This window comes from Mugil cephalus, chromosome 5 (genome assembly GCF_022458985.1).
Source record: "Mugil cephalus isolate CIBA_MC_2020 chromosome 5, CIBA_Mcephalus_1.1, whole genome shotgun sequence".
NCBI classification, from domain to species: domain Eukaryota; kingdom Metazoa; phylum Chordata; class Actinopteri; order Mugiliformes; family Mugilidae; genus Mugil; species Mugil cephalus.
Window position 1 is genome coordinate 22,719,296 of NC_061774.1, and position 15,690 is coordinate 22,734,985.

Here is a 15,690-nt window from a genome sequence, read left to right on the forward strand (position 1 = left end):
AGCATGAAGGCAGAGAGACATGAAGTACTAAAAGACAATGTGGCCTGGCCACGGTTTTTACTCAAGGACAGTATTCTTGAGTAAATATAGTAACTTTTCTACAGACTCACTCACGCAAGCAAAACACATTAAGGGTTTTAAATTATGCTTCTTAGAGAACTAGATTGGAAACAAGTGGTCTAGATTCTTCTGTGAATTCAGAAAGAGTCTGACTTTGGGCCTAGGGTCAGCCTCAGGGTAAAAACAGAACTCGAAACGCTAGAAAATCCAAGGAAGTGTTGAGACTCGTAATTCAATTTGTCAAGTGTGTTGTTTGCATTAGGTGACTGAAATGGGATGTTTACACTGTACAGACTGTGAAACACAAATCCTAAAAATAAGATTAGCATATCAACAGGATTCTGACAAGTCATAATATTATTTAGATTACCAGTTTTGGGTGAGCCAAAATAAAGTGTGACATGTTGGGCGTAATAAAGCAGTCAGAATTATAGCTTGTTATCAGCACTGCGGGACAGCTTTAACACCGATAGTGACACCCTGTTCTGAGCAGCGTGTGCAGCCCATTACTCTCTCAACTAGCGATGAAAGGAAAATAAATGCTTACAACGCCGGCTAGTTTTCCATAAATCTGAAGCGTTTGATGGCTCTTTATTTATTTAGCAGCATGCATCGTGGCATGAGGTACTCCACTATTTATTACAAACAGCTGAAGTGTACAGAGAGTGCGAGGAAATATGCAAACACAGGCTTGTGGAGACATTCGTGGGGAGACAGGAAATGTTAAATATCCTGGAGGTGGAGAGAGACAAGCGAAGTGAGCTCGACTTAATATCACACAAACTGTTTGCATATTTGTTTTTTTTTTAGTTGTTGTTTTTTTTTTGTATCCTACTTTTTATCCATCCATTCCATCTTGCTGTGCTCACCGTGTAAGGTTCAGTCCAGAGCTCATCTTCCACGTCCACCGAGACACGCAGAGAAAGAGACAGAGGTTAATTGGGCTCAGATGCACCTCGGCGTCCCGGTGGGCTCGGCCTGCCGCTCAGCTAACACTCACTCCTGGCCCTGCTTTCCACATGAAGTCACAGGCGCAGGCTGTTCACATGAGCACTGTACTCTGCTTTTGGGTCTGTTTAAGGCTTTGATTAAAGCCTGTTAATATGCATATATGACACTGTGTGTGTCAGACAAGTAAGAAAATATGTATTCTCACTTTTAACAAGTCTGGTGCTACAAAGCCAACAATATCTGGATGCACAGTGACGATGTTAAATACTTGTATCCAATTTCAAACCATTTTGGGAAGTCACTGCTCCCAGCCCTAAAATCAGTCCTATGTATACCTTCCTGTAAAACAGTTTATACTCTTCAATTTTATCCAGATTAAACAAGCTACACCATCTGTATTAGTGAGCATCTGAGGGGCTGGTAGAGCTAATTATTTCCTCCAGTTGTCAGTTTCTGTACTAATGCAAGACGAGATTTATTTAATTAATCAAAGGTTAATAACCTTTTGAAATGAGGACTTTCTTTTATGAAGCAAGGGAAGCATGTAAAATGAGATTTATTTTATTAGATTTATAAATGGAACTGTATAAGGCAAGATGTTTTGAATATTATCTGCAGTTTGGTTAGTTTGGTGGAAGGAAGAACAAAGCACTAAGCTTCTAAACTAAGTCTGCTTGTTGAACCTTCATATTTTTCCACACCGGTATGAGGGTAAATGCACTGCCTTTATATAACATTTTTATCATCTAGTCCACAAAGTTGTTACGGTCTAGCTCGAGGGCCACAACATAAAGTGGAGACATGCCGACAGAGTATCAAAAATAGAGGGTTTATTTCATTAAAAAAAAGGACAAAAAGGCAACAAGTGAGACACAGCGAGCCTCTACGGCTGAAAAGTGTTGTCTTCCTTTAATCCTCTTCGGCCATGCCTTTTATCCACACCTCCAGACCAGAGCTGTGGCTGATCAGACCAATTAAGCCCATCAACCACTCAAACACACTAGCACTGCCAGTGGAGATGTGGAGGGATGTAACAAAAGTGTTGCCTCTGAGACACCCGCTTCCACACACTGCTTGCAGACCACTTGCCGCAATTTAGGGTTTAGTGATTTCCCCGAGGACACTGACATATGATCAGGAGGAGCTTAGGATCGAACCATCTACCGTGCATGGAACGGACAATGTGCTGCTCCCTCGGTGTAGAATTCAGTAAGAAAGCAGAGAATTCAATTTTGCAAACTGCTGAATTGTACTTTTTTTTTTTTTTTTCCAGGAGAAACTATTAAACGTGGATGATGTTTTAAACTTGGCTTCTCTGTTCCTTCAGTTTTCTTATTTAATTCAATTCAATACAACTTTATTTGTCCCGAAGCCAATTCAGTTTGACAGCAATAAGCAGTGCCCATGCCTACACAGACAGCAGCCAACACTCATCATTCAACAATAATCGACAATAACACTGTCAGGGAAAACACACAGGTATCCCCCTATGTCTTCCAAGGATGCACAAGTACAGCTGCTAGGTGCGTAAAAAGAAAGTGAACAATAATGTAAAAAAAAAAAAAAAAGAAAAGAAAAGAAATCAGGGCTTGATTCCCACATGGACTGATCTCGATTTAAAAATCTAACAGAGGAGGAGATAAAACATCTAGAATAACGATTTGTTTTCCTAGGTGGAGCTTTAAACCGCCTCCCTGAGGGCATAAGTGGAAAGTTTGCAGCTAGGATGTGGTTGTGTTGCCATACCCTTAGCTTTCTTCACCACCCTTTAGTCCCAGAGGGAGGGCAAGTCTTCCTGCTGCTCCCCGATTATTTTGGAACAAACCCTCAAAACTCTATTCAGTGAGTTTTTGTTTTTTTACACACATGCCATTGAACTAACAAATGAATGACTTTTGATAAAGGACTATGATAAACCACAACAAAACAGGATGAATGCTTGGAATAAAATGTGTTATGTCTGAGATAAACCCCAGATCAAGATTCCTGGCCTCTGCTAGATTAAGCTACCACGAAAAAAAAAAAAAAAAAGACCACTCCCACTATTGCTTTTGAATCTTGCCTTCAACATGTGGTACGTGAGCTCATGCACTTTTTTCTGATTGGTTAAATAAATAGTATTCATCAATTTTCTGTAACCGCTTGTCCTCTGCAGGGTCACAGGGGGCTGGAGCCTATCTCAGCTATCATGGGTGGGAAGCAGGTACACCTAGGTCTTTGTAAGCATGTGGTGGGTGGCTCGCACTCAGAGAGTTCAAAACAGTTGGAAGGCAGTGTTAAGGCTCTTTTAGAAGACTGTGTGAAATAGATGCCGTAACTAACGCACGCATCTTGAACTGGTGTGAGCCACAGTCAGGTTAATCTTTCTTTCTACTTCCTACTTTGCTTTCAACAATGGCAACTGAAACTTTGGCCAAACTTTCACCAAAGACTAGTCATACATTTCTCTGAACTTCCTCAGTTCACCTTTCTTCGGTGTGTTCCATCTTTATTGACCCAAAACAAACAATTCGAAAGATGCAAAGATTGAGAAGAAGCCAGAAATACTAAAGCAGAAACATGATACTACCAAGTGGACCACAATCGCTTTCACTATAGCTTCTACATCACCAAAAGTGCCTATTAGTCACGATGAGGGTCAAATGTCCTGCAACCCGCATTAGAAATCCATATTTTAAGAAATGAACAGTGCTATTATGAAGTATTGTACGCGTGTACACATATCATGGGCAGATGTAAACCTCCCATTTTCACTTGTATTGCTACTCATAGTTTTTCCAATCTCAGTGAATGCACACACAACTTGTGACAACTTATGCAGCAATGGGACAGAACAGGAACAGCGTCATAGTCATTCTCGTCATCTGAGCTCTGTGGAGCTTGGTTGGAGGACTATCCAGTTGCCTACAGTGGTCCTTTTTCTCTCTGTACTGGCTGAAACATGCCCCATTTTCAGACAGCTAATGGCGTGTTATCAGATTCATATTCTGATGAGAATTGAGTTTGGCTACACCAGGACAGAACTGTCATACAGTATATGGAGTAAATGCTACTGGAGATAAGACTGTATTTCATATACACACACACACACACACACACACACACACGCACACGCACACACACCTGGAGAACAGGAAACATTTGCTCCCTCCTTAAGCAGCAATTTAAAAGTCCCTGCTGAGCACCACAGCTGTCCATTATAACAACACACACTGTTGAGTGACACTGTCAGACACCTGAGTTGAGCTCATAAACTCTTTTATTGTCTCCTTCCTCTGTCTCCATCTTCCCAACATCTTTTCGACTCTTCCCTCCTTCTCTTTCTGCCTGGGCGTCTTTTGATATGCTAAGCAGCACCCTATTTATAAATCATTGCCAGAGAAAACATAGTGGGTTAGGGGACAAATAACAAATGCCCCGTGTCCGCCGAGGGAGGGAGCAGGATGAAAAGAAAGAGGAGAGAGCTTGAGCGAGGAGAGAGGGGGATTGTCTGCTCGCCGGCTCCCTACGAGGCATGTCACCCAGGTTGAATAGATGTACATATCATTATCTTTCCTCGGTACATGGCGATAATGATATAAGACAGGGTAAGGGAGTGAGGGAAAAGATAGGAGCCATTGTGCAGCGAAGGTCTGAGTGAGTAAGTGTGGCTCGTGGGCTCACGGCCAATTCTCTGAGTCTGTAAAGTACACTGGTGAGTCAGTCCACTGCTGCTAAAGCATATGTTGCACAGGATATTCAATTCCAGCAACAGTCTTCCAACACGTTCAATCTTTTTTTGTTGTTGTTCTTTTAATGGGCGCCATTTTTATGAATAAAGGAAAATGCGCTTCATTTGGAGTTTTACGATTTGTGTTTTACCTCGAAAGGCTGCATCGTGCGTTCCTTTCACTGGGCCACAATCAAACGAAACGTGAGCCATCCGGTAGCCGGTGCGAAATTAAATTAGGAACGTTTCTGTCAGAGGCAGCTGTAAAACAAGTATGTTACACCTCACAAAGACACAGTGTCAAGGGAAAAATAGCGGGGCTAAAAAAAGAAAGAAATTGGTTCTGCAAGACAATGTAGTGTCACCTGGTAAAACATAACTGTCTTTTGAATAAACAGCACAGCAGCACATCGTTCCCTTAGCAACTGCTAGCTATCCCACTAGAATAATTAAAATATGAACAATCCTAAGAGGGCTGACTTGGTAGGAATAGCATGGTAGAGTTTAGTAGCAGTTTTAAATTATAACCTGCCTATTTGGATTTTTATCATAATATACTGACTGTACTGAATGTTTCCTGTGTGTGAATTTGATCTCAAGCAGGCCGGACTAGTAACATTACAGTATAACCTATAAATAAGGACAACTCCAAATGTTTCCCTTTGTTTTAGTGCAAAGTAGTACAAGTACATTGTGGGAATGTTTACACTTAATGAGCTATCTTTTGCTATTTTATTGCTGGATGCTGTGCTCCGTCCACTACTCTTACTAAAACAGTTTATAAATTAGGAATAGCTGTTGCTTTTGTAGCACGTTGTTCTTTTATTTTGCAGGAGGAAAACGAATCCGAGGAATCACTCCTTGCGTGGGAGGTGAACGGATGATGGTTCTAAACTATTAAATGTGGAATGCGTGTATACAAGCAGTCAGAACGTATGACTCTTTCCAGGGCGCAGAGAGACCTGGCTAGCTTCATGGACAGCTACCCATGAGAGCGCAAAATAAAAATGTTTTGAGCAGATTCTCAAGTCAATTAGTCGATAGCAGTGGTTCTCAAATGCAGATATACTAGCCCTGGTGGTACTTGAAAGCACACCAGGGGGTACGTGAATTTTTTTTAAAAACATATATATTTTAGAAATAACATAAATTCCACAATATTTTAAAGCAGTTACTTAATAAATATTTCAGTTGTAAGATATCAAATATTCCAAGTGTAAGTTTCGAAAATTATATTTATTTTCTGTAGGATATTAAATCTCATTATCCTCAAAAACCCCCATGTCCCTCCCACCAGAATGGTTTGACCCAACTTCGAACGCGCTACGTAGTCAATGATCAACACCTGTTAATCACAGTGTAAACGAAGTTGTGGTAAATAGGTTGCGCATGCGCCAACGGATGGCACCAATCCGTTGGCGCATGTGAACATTGGGAGTTAATTTGAATCCAGTAGTGAGTACTCACGGTTGCTTGGTTGCAGGATGCTTTCAGGTACAGTTTGGCAACACCCTCCTTCAGTAGTGTCCCACCACTGTCGTCCTCAGGCTCCGTCCACGTTCATAAGCATCCGGGAGGTTCTCAGCAGCTTGGTGCAAGAAGTGTTTTCCAAGCGCAACTAGCTGATACTGCTAGCACAAGGAGCTAACTAGCAACAGGTTTAATAAAAAATAAGTAGAATTCCTGACGGGAAAAAGGCTCCTACTGAACGTCCAGTCTCTCCCAGCAAACAATTACAATAAATCTTTCAGATGGACACGTGACTAAATCACAACAACTTAAAACACTATGGCTTATTGAGGTTTTGGCGGAGATTTTCTTCCTCGCTCCGTCCCTCTCCTCTTGGTCCAACCCTCCTGCCAATAATTGGCCAATCAAACAGATTGACACCTGTCCACACCTTTTTATAACCCAAGACTATGGTGCGTTCAGGAGTCACGATGAACATAGGATATTCCAAACACTCAACGAACCTTTCCAAACAGTATTATTATGTGTAATTTCCGCATTTCCCACGGACCAGTAACACAACAGCATATATGCCTAGAAATAACCACGACTCCAAATGTTTCAGTGCAAAGAAACATTATGAACATTTAATGAACTGCACTATTGCAAAACATTTCATAAGAAAAAGAAGTGCAATTTCTGTATAGTTCCAGGTCTCAGTATTGTGTTATGTCAACTGCTCTTACTAAAATTGGGAACAGTAGTCACTTTTATTGGGAAAAAAATGCAGATAACATATTCTATGTAATTTGCAGATAACATATTCTTCATCCAGCGGGCCAGAGTAGACCCTCATGCACGCTGCTTTTATCCTGACACCAGTGATTTATTTCCATTGTTTTCAGGGGATAATGTTGAATGTTTTTTTTCTTTGTTTTTTTTGGGGTTTTTTTTATGCACAATGAAAATAGGAATACATTCATACTCAAAAAGTCAAAAAGTCTTGATTTTAATTTAATGTAATTTAAAACAAATCTGAAAAATTAATACATTTTTGATTGACAAATGACACATGAGAAGAAATAAACAACACAACAGTGATATCTGCAAGATTGACAGAAATACAATAGATCTTTTTCAACTGGAATTCAGTTAATACCTCTCCAATCAACACTCAACAAACTGAGTGGTAATAATCATCCATTCACTATCCCTCACCAGTGTTGGGGAAGGGGGGAAAAATGTGTGTGTGTGTAAGAAATCAGACAAATTGTGACTCATTTGCCATGACTCAGTGCACTGGATGTGTAATACAGCAGCGGAGCAGATGTGCACACGTTGTCTGAAGAAAGTACAATTTCAGTCATCCAAACCAATTTCCTTGCAGGAAAAGCAGTCAAATATTGTGGTTGTTTGCTTTCTTGCCCTGAGGGCTACAGCAAAGTGATGTGGAACGGTGATAGCGTGCGGGGGAACAGACAGACAGCGGGCTATTCTGTGGAAGCTCAATAATCACAGCACAGCAGAAAAGAAAGGGCAGTTTGTTTTCTATTACCTTCATTCCGGAAGCCAAGTAATCCCAACACCAAGTCAGCTTGGGTAACACGAAAGACATGAGTACAGTGATTTGAAAGCAGGAAGAGGTGGAAATTTCGTTCAGACTGGCACACTACTACAATCTACAGGCCCTGAATACATATATATTCACTGAGTCAAACACATTTCAAATCGCTTGTTTCAGCCTCTAAGATTTTTGCGTTTCGGTGCAGATAAAGTGATGCCGTTAAATTGACCCATTTGCCGGAGCTACTAACCTACTGGTAATGTTTTCAGCTTTTTTTTTTGGCAGCACCGCACAGCCTGTAGCTTCAAACTAAATTAGACTTCTTTTTTTTCTATGGTTAAAAACCTTCAACTGTTTCTGCAGAATTATTTAAAGGATTCAGTTTAATCTTCCCACAACCCACTCGTTGGGTCCCAGCCCAGCGAGTGTCTGATAAGTGCCGCTTTCGACTGCCGCTTTCTAGACATGCTTGTATTTAAAGACCCTGAAAAAGATGTTCTCGTCGGCAGGGTCCTCAAAAGAGTCACACTATTTTGTGAACATAATATCTTCTAATGCTTGTCTGTTTTGATCGCAGTAACGCATGACTCCATTATTTAATCACATCTTTGGTTTGGTGTAAGCTTGATTTTGTATTCTTTTTGATCAACGTGAAGCAAGACTATGTTAGTTTCAAAAAGACCAAATAACATTTTCGTTTTGCCTTTTATTCACACCCTTTTGTATGGAATGACCAGTACAGCCTGATCTTGTAGGTCAGGTAACAAACACAGAATGTATTTCATGGGATCCATGAACAAATCTAAGGATTAAAGAGAGAGAAAGTATGATTTATTACACACAGAATATGAATTTGAGAGTAGTTTATTTGAATTGGAGTGCACCATGTATCTGAAAGATTGTACTTTAAAACAAACTGTAACCTTTACCTTAGCTAATGGTGTGTTTTGGTAACCTTAACCCAACCAGTGAGTGAAAGCTAGAGAAAGGAGCCACATAAAGCAAAAGAGAACAGCTAGTGAAAACCAAATTAAAACATTATGGTACCAAATTGGACTCAAGCACCAGTTTCTTGGGTGAAAAAATTTACCAGCACCAGAATCTACCATCTGACTTTGGTAGATGAACAAATCTCTCGAGGCCTCACGGTCCAAAGAGGTCTGCTGGGTAGTTTTTGCCAATCAGCCTGCTTTGGCATGTACTGGTAGGGAATCAGCCAACTCAAGCTAAGGGGGTTTGTGCAGGTTTGCTGTACCGAACCGTCTCACGTACAGCTGTAGTAGAATGCCATGGGGGGAAAAAACCTTTATCAGTCTGTCAACACCTGCGCTGTTTGAACTCAACAATGTCAAACAGTGCTTCAGTGAGGTTTGACACTCTTCAGTTTCACATGTTCCCACACAGCTGGCTGTTGATACCATAGAGCCTGGTACCACAGAGTATAAAAGCTGAGCAGGTAGGCAGAAATAGATAGATACTATGTAAATTACAACTGGTGATGTTTGATATCACCAATTTCCTTTTTAGCTAAACCCAAAAAAAGTATTGTATTTCAAATCATAGCTTCATAAAGAACACAAGACATCAGAGTAATTTATTTATTTATTTCAAACTCTGAAGTATATTGAGTTGGCGGCCTCATTTACTATGTAGCCGAGCTTAAACAACAATAGAAAAACCGCATTTTCAGTTCATTTTCAGTTTTAAATACTTAAACTATGATTTATTTTATTGGTCTTATTTTTTTTCACTATTAAGAACTACTATAAAATGAAATCTTACATCTTAATTCTGACCCTATGTTCTCCTCTTCTGTCCTCCTCATCATAAATGCCTCATATTCTGTGTTGTGGTTTAACCTGAGGTATTTCACAAAGTTTTTGGTGTTGCCACAACTCAATAGTTTAGTTACTTTCCACTTTGTTCCTACATTACCTCAGATGATTGAATTATCGAAAGCATTGATATTTTTCTTCGAGAATCCATTTTAAAGCATAAAGTCCTGGTATCTGAAGTATTAATATTTCAGTATCGATCCACACATCACTAACTGTAATTGAAATAAATGAATATTGATCTAATAAAATGAATGAGAAGTATTAAAATGTAATAAAAACCTTCATAAAATATCAGCTAAGTCAATAATTAATAAGTTAAGCAGAAATATGGCAACAGCACTGCAGACCATAATAAAAAAATGGACTGCAATGAATATGGAGGTATGTATATTTAATGGAGGTAGAAGATAAAGACTGGTATAACCTTAACTTGTATCAATCCATAAAGAATACTGGTAGAAAGCCAAAAAGCCTAACTAAATTTCAGCCGTTGAGACCGAGCATTCGGCTCGCAACATTTCAACTACCGATGCTCCTTTTCTGTGAACCTTTACGTCAATGCCTTGAAATCCCAATTATTCAGGCCAATACATAAATGATAGCATTGCTCCCATACTGACTCACTGCGTTAGGTGTGTTTTTAGATTCCACAAGGTTTATCTCTTTACTATACGTCTATTTATTTTAAAATATGACGGAAAAATGAATACGAAGCACAGTCAACGTCTTTGGAGCAGCTGGCATTTTCACAGCCTTTCTGGTAGCAGCACCATCTATTCTACTGTATCTGACCCAAGGGCCATCTCATTTATTCTTCTCGGACTGAGGACACACTATAAGATTATGAGGCCGTTTTATGTCCTGACATTTGGAAGGGAAATCCTGATCTGAGGTTTGGCTGGGGTCGATGGTCTGAGAAGATTATCTGCTGCCTATGTGAGATGGGGTTACAGATTCGGCCTGGAAGCACTGTGCTGCAGAAATAATATGAGACAAAATATAAAACTCGACATCCTCCTAGAACCGAATACAACAGCGCACCAGTGCCCCAGATGAGTGAAGTGAATCTATGGTTTAAGGTTCTCATTATTACAGGCTAGATCAAAGCCCCCATAATCCTTAAACTTTAGGGAAAGTTTACAATTGTCTGTGCCTGCAGGGGGGTGCTGAAAGAATTTAACTGACACATAAATTCATAGAGAAAACCCTCCATCCAATAAAGTGAAATGGTTCCACTTGATTAACCCTTAAATTGTGAGCCTAATATTGAAGCTGAATCACTGCAGAGGTGGTTTGTCGATGAAAAGTCATTCTCAGTTGATTAATAACCCTTTTTTTATGGGGTATATTTCCTTGAACCCTTTTGGACTTCAAAAGGCAATGTATTCAGCACATTGGTGAATAGATGCGATGTAAGGAAGCAGAACTGAAGACAAAAAGGGGTCTAGGGTTAGGGTAACCCTAGATTTAAGCAATTTGTAACTAATGAACTGACCGGTGAGTGTAAATCCATGAAGACAGTCCCATTGTACACATCATGAACATTGAGTGTGAAATGTTTTTTTGACAATTGCAGCTGGTAAATCAGTTACAGCCCTTAATGAGAGTTAAATCAAACTGGCTGAACCTTGCACTTAGCCTTTCTTCTGTTTAATTATAACTATTGACTGGCCAATGCAAGTAATCCAAGTTATACATATTACATATACAAACTGTATCTATTTTCCCAGAGATATACTCCCAACTCTCACAGTCCAATGGGGCAGCTTCACCACATGACAACTGGTAGTCATTATGATGTCTCATCCCATTTCTATAGCATGAAACAACTAAAACAAAACGTAACAAAACATTTGACACTTGAGTATGTAACTCTATGTATGTAACACTTGAGTTGGGACCCCTAATTGTTCAATTAGTAGTTCTACTGGGGAGTGGACTGTCAATCAGCACACTGAGTAAGGTTTTTATAAAGAGTTTATTTAAAAAAATAATAAAATAAAATAAAATAAAAAATAGAACATTTGTCGAATAGTCCAGGAATAAAACTCTCTAATCTAAAACACAGTCCACCAGCAAGTCAGCCTCTTCTTGCAGTACGGCTGGCCAAGGCTGCATCCAGCAGTATGGAATCAGTTACTCCAAAGTCCAAGAGCTGTAGCCAATGGCTCCCAATAGCATATGCAGTCTATATACAATCCAAAGGTGTGATCCTAGTGTTTCCTCCCCAAAATTAGAGTCCAAATGAAAATCCGAACCCAAAACACTCTTAAACAAATGTCCACTGCAAAACCAAACTAATAAAGGAAAACACTTATGTGTGACCAAGCCCTCCGATTACTAAATATTAGTCAAAGAACAGTAACCGGATTTGGGGAGTGCATCAACAGTTCTTTTGGACTGAAGAACCTCCTTAAATGAGTGACAAAACAACTTCAAGAAACTATACAAGTTGCTTTTTTTTTTCACATTTTTTGGACATACCATGATCTGAGAACTGAGAACCTTTACAGATACATTGCACAGCACTATAACTTTCTGCATCTAAGTTGTCATAACTGTTTGTGTTTTACATCCACCTTTAATAATATTAAAATACTAGTTTGCTGCTTGGTAACTGCCTCATTGGGGACAGTCTCTGCTGCTGTTCCATTCCTCTCAGTCTGTCTTGGAATTAGAAATAGTTAATTATAGCCATGAAAATAAAATTGCCCTAAATGCTTCCATTAAGTACACTCCCCTCTTTATCTCTGGCTCTCCCTTGCTCATCATCATCCAACAATGTCCTGAATATGTCAATAAAGTGCTTACAACCTATATTTCTGAGTCAAGCATCACTGTCACGTGTTAATTACGCCATCAGTCTCCCCCTCCCCCGTGTCCTTTCGGTACCTTATCCAGCCCCATTGTATTAAAATGAATTTTACGTTACCTGTAAAACTTCCATAGCTGTAACTGTCTCATTTAAGTGCACGACGCCCGTCTTAATCAGACTGATCTCTTCGCTGCACCCTCTCCTTTTGAACAGTTCACATTATGTGTGAATGAGATTTATATCGCCCCCAAGTGTCTTATTTAACCGCATCTGCCACATTCTTAATCAGGCCGTTACGCTGTTAATCTAAACAGCTGCAGAGCTTCTATACCAGATGAAACAATGGCGGTGTCCCGCTTTTATTCGTAAGAAGTAGTGTGTCGCATCAAATATTTACAACGTACCCCGCTGTAGGGGAGTGCCACAGTTTGTGGCAATTTGACAACGCTTGTGAGGAAAATGAGTTCGAAGCGTCGCCATCTTCTGCATGGAGGGGGCTTGTAATCAGTGTCTGGGTTCATTTGGGTGAGATAAACTCCAGGGGTGGATCATCCATCACATTGAGCTGTAGGGTTGGACCATCACGTCTACATTCAAGTGCTACATATAAAGTAGTTCTAATTTAATAGAGTCAATTCAATTTAATTTTATTTATATTGCATCAAGAACAATACAAATTGTATCAAGAAGCTTCACAAAAACCGGCCTGAAATCTCCAGAGGTGGCAAGAAAACTTTTAACAGGAAGAAACCTTGAGCAGAACCCAGCTCATATGGAAGTAGAGGTCATGTCCTCAGTGATAGTCCCCCAGCAAACTAGGCCTATAGCAGCATAACTAAGAGTCGACCTTAAACGTAGAGACGGCGTCTGCCTCCCGAACCCAAACTGGGAGCTGGTTCCATAGGAGAGGAGCCTGATAGTTTAAGGCTCTACCTCCCATTCTACTTTTAGAAACTCTAGGAACCAAAAGTAGTCCTGCACTTAGAGATCATAGTGATCTATTGAGACAATATGGTACTATGAGGTCTTTCAGATATGATGGAGCTAGGCCTTTCAGGGCTTTGTATATAAGGAGGAGCACTTTAAATTCAATTCAAGATTTTAAAAGGAGCCAGTCAAGAGAAGCTAAAACTGGAGTGATATGATCTCTCTTGCTAATTCCTGTCTGTGCTCTTGCTTCAACATTTTGAATCAATTGGAGGTTTTTTAAGGAGCTATATGGACAGCCAGACAGTAATGAGTTACAATAATCTAGCCTGGAAGACACAAATGCATGAACTAGGTTTTCTGCTTCATGTGAGAATTAAATTACATGTCCTGGTCAAATATAACACTGAGGTTTTTCACATCAGTACTGGAGGCCATGGTGATACAATCCAAAGAAACCAGGTGATTAGATAATAAATCTCTGAGATGACTTCTGTTTTGTCTGAGTTTAAAAGTAGAAAATTACAGGTCATCCAAAGCATGCTAAAGGAAACACGAATTAAGTAATGCCCTTAGAAGAGTGTAGAAGGACATCTTCCTTCCCTCAGATTTTACAAATCTGCTGCAACTAGCAGGGCAAGTCTGCAGCCATCCTCGCTGCCCTTACTGGTTTGACACAAGGCGAAAGGCCCTTTATTTTGGAAGGGCCCACAAACCCAAAAGGGTTGAGAGCAATTGATTTTATTATCAACATATGTGACTATGTTATTTCTAGGTAGACTTTCACACAAAAACAACCACTATCAATAAAAAATGTTGTGAACCAGCGTAGCATGCTTTGTGGCCTACACACGTTCATCTCTCATGAAGGATACAAAGAAGGGCCTTCATGCTACTGTAAAGCCCTACCTTGGCCCGTTGAAACAAAAAGCCTGATAGATAAAACAGTTCCATAAATTTCTAGCCTCCTATCATGTGTCCTATCATACACACCTAACAAGTACCCTCTTAAAGAAAATAAGTTGTTTTCTTATAATTTGTATGTATGTTGTGGTACAAGCTGTATTAAATCATTTATCTGTGTGCACATATTGAATCCCAACAGATGAAATAAAAACCTTGAAGTATACACGCTTAAAAATTGTGCAAATGTACGATAATTGGATCTACAAATCAGTCGTTTGATCTGGCTGAGCCTGATTCCAAAATGGGGAAAGAAGTAATACTTTTATTTGAAAAGGAAAACCTTCCACCAAGATGTGCAATGAGCACAGACTTCAGTCCAGGTGCGTTCTCCAGAAACTGATGCCAGATATAAACAAACGTGAGCACGGTTAGAGAAGTGCCCCGCTGTCTGGGTGCTTCTGCTGATGATTTCAGTTGGACAGGGGCTCCTGTGCTTGTTTACACTCCCCCGTGATTGTGTTAAGTAACAAATGATGAAGTTGGATGATGAAAACCGCAGAGATGAACACAAGCGTAATTGAATTTGGCTTCAGAAGTCCAGTGGGGCGAGGTGAGTGGGTATATTTTGCATGGCATACATGCATAAAGGAGTAGATTGCAGGTGTCTGAGTGGCTCACATTACACAGCCAAGGAAGAAAACACCCACCGTGCTTTGAGAAAACACAGACACAGAGGCAAGCAGTACAAAAAAAAAAAAAAAAAGATATTTGGCATTTGGAGTATAGTAGTGGGTAGATTTCTTTTCCACTTGTATGGCTTTGGTCCCAGAGTGTTCACTGTACATTTCTGTCTGAGTGACCATTCTATTAAGGACAGTATGTAAGCACAGAGTGTAAGGTTGCTTTCACAGCTATATTTAGGTCTACAAATGCAAAATTGTTACAATTTTGCATTTGTAGAGCAGAATGGACCCAACACTTCACTGGTAATTTGCTTTGGAGGCTCAGTAACATCCCTGGTCTTTGAGAGAAGGCTTTTACACCAGATTGATGATGGGAGAACCAGTTTTGAACTTTTATATTCTGTTTTGTAATGGATAGGGATTGTACACAATGTGATTGACTGACGACTAGTCAGTCGCTGCATTTCCATTAACTTTAGAAATATCGCAAGGAAAAAATGGTAATGGAAACGCCCACATTTCAAAAAACCTCTCAATTATCACAAAGACATTTCTAGGCTCTTGTGAGGTGTTTTTTCAGATCAAAAAGTTTCAAATGTATCTCATATGAATTTAAGAGAATTATTGGATATCATGAGATGAGACTTTACACCTTTCAATGGAAACACAGAGTACTTTATTACAATTTTAGAAATATCCTTTGGTTTAGCAAATATTGTAATGGAAACACAGCTGGTGATCCCAGTGGGTCAATGCAGCGTGCTAACAGCGGTTTATTAAGTGTGTGG

General features: G+C 39.8%; 1 protein-coding gene across 1 annotated transcript in view; it reads right to left on the reverse strand.

Annotated features, from left to right (window-relative positions):
- The window catches only part of slitrk4 (SLIT and NTRK-like family, member 4), a 30,979-nt gene extending 24,396 nt beyond the window's left edge, over positions 1-6,583 (reverse strand). The window contains exon 1 of the mRNA XM_047585433.1: positions 6,188-6,583. The gene's annotated coding sequence lies outside the window, so the exon portion shown is untranslated. The remainder of the gene's footprint in view (positions 1-6,187) is intronic.
- Between the last annotated feature and the right edge of the window lie 9,107 nt (positions 6,584-15,690).